Source organism: Marmota marmota, unplaced genomic scaffold (genome assembly GCF_001458135.2).
Source record: "Marmota marmota marmota unplaced genomic scaffold, marMar, whole genome shotgun sequence".
Lineage (NCBI taxonomy): Eukaryota > Metazoa > Chordata > Mammalia > Rodentia > Sciuridae > Marmota > Marmota marmota.
Window position 1 is genome coordinate 87,870,532 of NW_026000026.1, and position 7,734 is coordinate 87,878,265.

Sequence of the window (7,734 nt, forward strand, 5' to 3'; positions counted from 1 at the left end):
CACTTGGCAGGAAGCCTTTACGGCTGTATATGATGCAGATAACTTTGTTTGAGGATGTAGACAGCTTTCTAGACAATCACTGGAGATAGGACCTTAATTTAACCCCAGGCCTGAAGCATTTCCTCTGGGATGTGGATGACTGATAACATGGAGGAGTGCCGAGAAAGTATAGATTTATTGAAAAATGGATGTTGCAAGCAAGGGTGTTAAATTTCTTCCTCTAAATCATTGCTTAAAAGGACAAGCTCAGATTCCTCCTTTAGGATGAAAATCCTAACTGTTGGAAGAGAAAAATTTTAAAAATAACAAGTCATTGGCATTTTTAACATTTCACTTAAAAAGCATAAGCCATAAGGACTACACTTGCTTTTAATACCCTCTTCACAGGACATCTCAGTGATTTTTAATTTAAAGAGAATAAGTCTTTCACTGACAGCTTGATAACTTTTCCCATGGGAACAGAGAAAGGTCTCCTGTTTATGGCACTAATGAGCATTATATAATAGCTAGCTTCTTTAAATGACGGAGTAAATAGATCTTTATTAACAAACGTTATGTATTATGTATTTCTGTATCACAATTTTCAAGAATAACCTTTTAACAAAGTGAATAAATAAACCATAATGGGTTTCTTGCCCTTTACTAAGCAAAATATCAAGAACTTCTGCAAGGCCAGAGGTTAAGTAACTCTTTTATTTACTAATGATAAAGTTAATTGTGTGAAACCAAACTCTACTGGGTTGGAAAAAGATTTTTTCTTTTTAACTAACACTTGGCCCTCACAGTGATTTTTAAGAAACATTGCAATTCTTTAAAGCAAGCTTCCCTCATCTCTTCCTATGGTTTGAACGAATATGTGACTGCAAGCAAAACATTGGATATGTTCATTCCATTTAAAATAACTGGCTGAGAATAGTAAATCACAGCTCTTCACTGGGATGCTCCAAGTAGTACTTTCAATATCCATTAATAGTAAATATTACTTGTTATCCTTTTCATCAGGTTGAACTAACCAAGTGGCACAATTCTGTGGCTCATTATAAAATAGACTACATTACACAAGAATTAAAACAGCAAATGAGTCATATGGAGAGCTGCCATGATTTTTCTAAAAATCTATACTCACTGCATGTGAATTTTAATATATAATATTAATTATGCAATTCTTCCCAGCCAACTTCTCATTACTTAGGCTGTGTGTGTGTGTGTTTCTTTTACCTTGATTACAAAGTCAAACCATTTTAGTTGAAATTAAAAATATCTGTGTATTTATAGAAAAAAACAGAGAGCTGGGTTTTGATAAGGCCTCCAGAGGAGCAGGGCAAAACCTAACCCTGTCAGAAAGGAAGGCTGCCTGGTCTTCATATCAGACAGTGGCTAACGAAATCCTAAGAGGGTTTGTTACATGAGCCAGTGGGCTGAGGCAACCTTTAACATGCAGGAAACTGGAGTTAATTAAACCGTTACCAGGATCCTATCTATCATCCTGCTCCTGCTCTATCCCAAGTCCATTTACATTTTAGAATTGAAAAAATGTTCTCAGGACTGTTGATAAACCATGTTTACTGTCTCTATTGATTTGCTACTTTTGCATAACCTTTATGTTTTAATTATCTTATAGTATTTCTTGAAGGCTCTTCTGTAGCAGTTGTTATCTGATTAGACTTTACTGGCAATTACTAAACACGAGGAGTACACCTTTTAATGGATTAATCTGCTTTGAAGTTATTAGATGACTCCAGGATGAAACTGCTAAGCAGAAATAATGTTGCCTTGCTGAATGGCTATGTTCAAGGCACAATTGTATTTACTGTAAAGGAGATATACTCAGATTATTTGCCTGCTTTGTTCAATGGAATGTGTGTGTGTGGATATTGTTTTGCATACAGTTTGTTGGAGAGAGCACTAGCAGGCAGCTATCAATTGCGTAATTAAGATACAAATTTAACACCTGGTGAGATTGCATTCTGAGGAAGAGCTGGAGCCAGACCTTTTGCTAATATAAATATTTTTACTGGATAATTTTTTTATTTATGATAATAAATTAAAATTGCACAATGTGCACTTATTTCCTCATTTTACTGAACAGTTTTTGAACACTTACAGTGTATCAGGCACTGTACTGAGAATTAATTACACGGATCAACTCATGATCGTGCAGTCTGTTAGCTTCATTTTACACATGAAGTAACAAATGCACAGAGAAGTTATGCAGTCTGCCTCAGGTTACACAGACTGCAGGTAGATTTGCAACTACAGATGTGAGATTTCTGATTCCAGAACTCTGTAGCTTAACCACTGGACAATACCCTGTAAGGTATTGCAGTAATGAATCCTGAAGGTCACTAGAAGAAAATGATCTAGCCATGTTGTGCCTTTAATACTTTAATTTCTAAATATTTAGCCAAGCTTTAATTTGAAGATATAAGTGTGGCTACTATTTATAGAATTCATATTAGCTCAAATCCTATGAAAATATAAAATAAAGTTTATGTGCATGTATTCTGTTTCAAGGGACTTGATCATTCTGAATATATTTTTGTAAGGAGATTAAAAAGAAAAGGAAAATAAATGAAGAATCAAATTGTTTAGGTCCCATATCTGTACTCCTTAGGGAGGACATGTATATATCTCAAACTTGCTGATTTACCACTAATGTCTCAAATACAAATGTTACTGTTAGGAAATATACTACTGTCCATACAGTGTTTGTTGTGGTTAAAGGAAACCCATTAACATTCTCCCCAGACATTCCAAAGGTAATTCTGAGGTGAACCTTCCATTCTTTTATTTTACTTATGAATGTGGGGACTGGGAAATGCTTAATCTTTCTAGCACAAGTAGAAGAGTCAAGAGCCACTCACTAAAGTTCTGGTGGCATATAGGATCAAGCACATTATATGTTAGTAAGACATATAAGCCTATATTTCCCCCTCCCTCCCATTCTTTCCACATTTAATAAGCAGAACAGAAAAGCAGAGTAGTTCCAACCATACACTAAAGTCATACTGCCCAGCTTCTCAAAAGCTCCGTTTCACACTGGCTACATGACTTGGGTAAATGAGTCACTCAGGGGCTCAGCTGCTCCATCTGTTAAATGGGAATAATATATATTGAAGATCATTTACAGTGAGGATTAAATGAATTACTACACATAAAGAACTCCAAAGAGTAGCCTATACTAAGTAAATCATTGCAAGGGTTGCTATATTATTTGTAGTAGAACAGTGTTCTGGGGCACCACATTAGACCCTTAGATAATATTCTATCCAAATAGTCTTACAACTTTTATCTATTACTGATTTGCTTTTTAAAAAAAACTAACAAAATAAAATGTCAACTTTTGTCACTAGGACAAAATATCTGCAGAAATCAACTTAGAGGAGGAAAGATTTCTTTTGGCTCATAGTTTCCAAGCTTCAGTGTATAGTTGGCCAACTCCATTGCTTTGGGCCTAAGGTGAGGCAGAACATGATAGCAGAAGGGTTTGGCAGAGGAAGAGTGGACACCTCACAGCAGCCAGGAAGTAGAGAAAGAGGGCAGGAGGAGGGTCTGGGGTCAAAAAATCCCCTTTAGGGCATGCCCCAGTGACCTACTTCCTCCAAGCAGGTCCCATCTCCTACAGTTTCCACCACCTCTCAATAATATCAAATTTTTAACTCATCGATGGATGAATCTATGAGGTTAGAGCCCTCAAGATCAAATCGCTTCCCAAGAAACCCTCATCTGAACTTTGTTGCATTAAAGACCAAGGCTTCAACACATGAGCCTGTGGGGGACATTCCAGTTCCAAATGGTCACATACAACCTAGTCCTTGACCTCATGTTGTCACATACTGTATCTTATTTTCCAAAGCAATGATTATATTCCAAGAGGAACATGATTGAAAATAGAAGTAGTTCTGAGTAAAATGCTGGCTTAGATCAGTTTTTTCTGCAGGCCCTCCAGGGTCACTTTAAATGAGACATTGCTGTCTTCCCATGCCTAGTTGGGAAGCATATGAACTCACTGGCCACACATGGTCCTTCCTAGGCAAAATTAGGCTACAGCTGGAACTTCCAGGGGATCTGCATGTTCTCACAGAAAAACCCTATCTTTTTCACCAGGCTCTCGTGAGACAAAGAAAGACTGGTGCTCCATTTTCAAAATACAGTATTTAACCTTAAATGTAAATTTTTTTTTTAAGGATGTAAGAAAATCAGCCAAAGAGGAAATAGAACAAATGGTTACCAGCAGTTAACACCTGAATGGGACAGATTCTCAGTCCCTTGACAAACAGGAGGTGAGGGGGAAGGGGCCAACCTTCTCAACAAAGATCAGCTTCATACATGCCAAAATGCACTCAATCCCAGAACGGCCTCCTGCCAAATGTGAACAAGGGAGATGGAGACAACTAAAGTACTTTTTAAAAATAACCCAGTAGGAAACAGTAAAACCTATGTGAAGGTTGGAAAAACTATACACCCCATAGTACTCAGATGAGGAACTGGGGGAGGGAATTTGCACCCTAGAGGATAAAAGGCTAATTGTAACTGCTCTGTGGGTGCCTGCTCCCCCAGATACCTAATCCTGCAAGATTGTCTCTGAGTCCATTCTTGAGGTTTGGGCAGGTGTGCATGTTTCTCATACTCACAGACTATAATCCCCAAACAGGGAGCATTTACCTAGCCCTTAGAACTGATCCATTTACAAAGGGAAAAAAAAAGACATTAATTTTTTTCCTTATTAATAGATCTTTTTTTGGTTGCAGTAATAATGGTGTGATACCTTTCTTTACCATTTTGAAGGAAATAGCCTAGATCCCTGTGACAAAAGATAGATTAACAAAAGAAAGCATAACAGATTTAGTTAAACAAAATTTCATGTAATACAGATGTCATTGGAAGTGAAGACCCAAAGACCCAGGAAAAACTGTCTCCTTATATGCTTAGATTCAATATGACTGAACAAAAAGGATATGTCCTAAAGGCAATAGGCCAAGGGGAGAAACCCAGTAAGGGCTGCCTGTTGGATTCCTCTTGGTGTCTCTGTGTAGTACTCCCTCCTCCCTGATATAGAGCAAAACTCCTCTGGGATGAGGTTCTTATGACCTACTATCAGACAAGGAAGGTCAGAATTTCATTATGGCCAGCTCTTACACTGAAAGATGAAGAAAGATTACAGTAATATTTCTAGGTTTTATGGCTAGCTTTAGGGGAGATGGGTTCTAATTTCTATGCCCTCCTTGAGGAAAAAGAAATCTCGTTTCTGCCTGGGGGAGAAAGAAGGACAGGAGAAAGATGGGCAGGAGAAGATCAGAAAGAGATTTTGCTTCCAGTGTCCTTTAGTTCAAAGTAGTCAGCATGCTAAAGCATTATAATTTGGGGTATAGCTTTCTGTGCCCCAATAGTAAAAAATGGAAAATAATCCACAGTTAACTCATAAATGCAGAGAAAACTGCCAAACGGGTAGACACTGTACTTATCCTCCAAAAACAGATGATTCTCTGGCTTCATTCCGCATCAATCATGATGAAGGATGAGTGGGATAAATGCTGGACCACAGTGCTCCAGTGGCAGCTGAGCACCTAGGATTCAGCAATGTACTTTCTTTACTGCCCAACCTCCCTTGGGAATTCCTAGATAGGTCAAGAAGAGAGGGAGCTGCAGCCTAACTGTGGCCCCAAATTTTCCTCCTTAGAACCCAATCCAACTTTATCCACAGAAGTTGCAATCACCTACAGGATATAAGCAAACCCATCTACCCTGCACTCCATGTATAACTCCTTACCAGCCACCACAGGCTGCAGTGCAACCTGGTGCTGAGAGCCATCCGTGAACTCTGTGTGAACCAAAACAACATGGAAGCCATTAGGAAGGAAAAGTCTGATATTGGGAACTCCCAGCAGCAACTCTGCTGGTTTGAGAATGTCCAATTCATGTGACTTTCTTGTACCTCGCTCCATCTAAGTTCAGCACAGCATCAGAGATGGGGTGACCGGTTAGCGCCACATAGCCTCTAGGAGATGGGTGTGGCTTGCCAAGATGCCAATCAACTTGTTAACTACAAGACTCCTGACAAACCCAGGAGCCAGCACCAACCCAAGACTACCAAGACTCCTCCCACTGAAACGTATTCCTGCCTTTGATGTACGTGCCCTTAAATAAAAAATTGGAGCCATTTTTTGTTCATTCAGTTCCAACTCCTATCAGGACCTATCGAGCACTCCCTTTTTATCTAGTTCCTGGCTCTATTACTTATTAATTTCTATTTCTCAGGCAGCTCACACTCCTGAGCAGAAAACTACCCTCTTGGGGTGCTGGCCACCCCACAATAGTCTGGTGTTAACTGGAGTTTCACAGAATGATATTGATGGGTGGGTTTTTAGATTTTGTATTTTAAGAGTTGTGTGCTTCATATTTTAATTTATTTAGAAATATAAGCATATCAAAGTTATAATTTCATAGACACTCCTGCTTAGAATAAACTCAAGAAAACAAAAATAACAAATATGTGCAAGTGATATATGAAGGTAGTACAAAAATGAGTGAAGTCGGGGGAAGCTGTTGTCCTACCTTGACTTAGGGCTAAAAATCAGTATTATTCCACCTGTTCAATCATGGAGGAAAGGAAGAAGTGACTCCTAACAGCCTTCAAATGTGAACATTAAATATAAGCTATTTGATTAAAAACTTTAAAGAGCATTAATGAAATGATACAAAAGGATTGCTAATGTTTTTCCTAACTTCTTATTGTTGTTTTATTTTTTACTCTTAAAGGATTATGATTCGTTGCAAAGCTAGAAGAGCTCCCTCAGCAGGAGCAGAGGGGCTGTCACTGAGGCCAGTATATCTCCACAGTCTCCAGTGTAAGGGATCACATGACAGAACTCAGGAGAAAAATGTACTGTTGTACAGGCATGAAAACAAGAGAAGATTTTCCACAATTAACTTATAGGACTGATATGTAATTAAAATCTCTTATTCCCAAAAGAGTGAGAAGAGAAATTTTGCATAGATAGATAAGTAAGATTGCACTTACAATCAATTTGAGTTTATTGTTAACAATTTGTTTCTAACTATATTTTACATACTAGAAGGAAAAAAGTCATATCCAAAGAGATGATAAATATCTGTAATTGGTGTAAGTTTTCTGTTCAGAGAATTGTGTGTGTGTGTGTGTGTGTTTACATGACTAGTGTGATTCTACATCATGTACAACCAGAATGATCAATTTACTCCATTATATATGATGTATCAAAGTACATTCTACTGTCATGTATAACTAATTAAAACAAATTTTAAAAAATTGGCTTCTCGGTCCGGGTCCTGCTGAGGGCCGGTCAGGACTCACCCGTTGCTTTGGTTGCAAGGGGAACGAAATGCTGCCATTCGCATAGGATACCAACATGGCAGAGATCTGATGTCATCAGAAAGCGGCGGAGGAGAGAACTTCATCAATACCAGCGGTGACAGAAACAGTTGGTCTCCTGGTAGGGGGGGTGAGGCACAGACACCCGAGTCTCCTCAATTTGTCGTCGAGCCAGAGGGGAGGAGCTGGGCCGCCGCCAGCGCCCCGAGCAGGCCCAGCGGCTCGCCAGCGTGGTGACCGCGTGACTCCAATTGGAGAGGGGGCGGAGCGGAGCCGCCACCCGCACCCGCAAGGTGGGCAGACCCGCGACCCAGTGGTACATGGGCGTGGTAGGAGGGGCAGGGCAGAGCCGCCGCCCGCGCTTGCAAGGTAAACAGACCTGT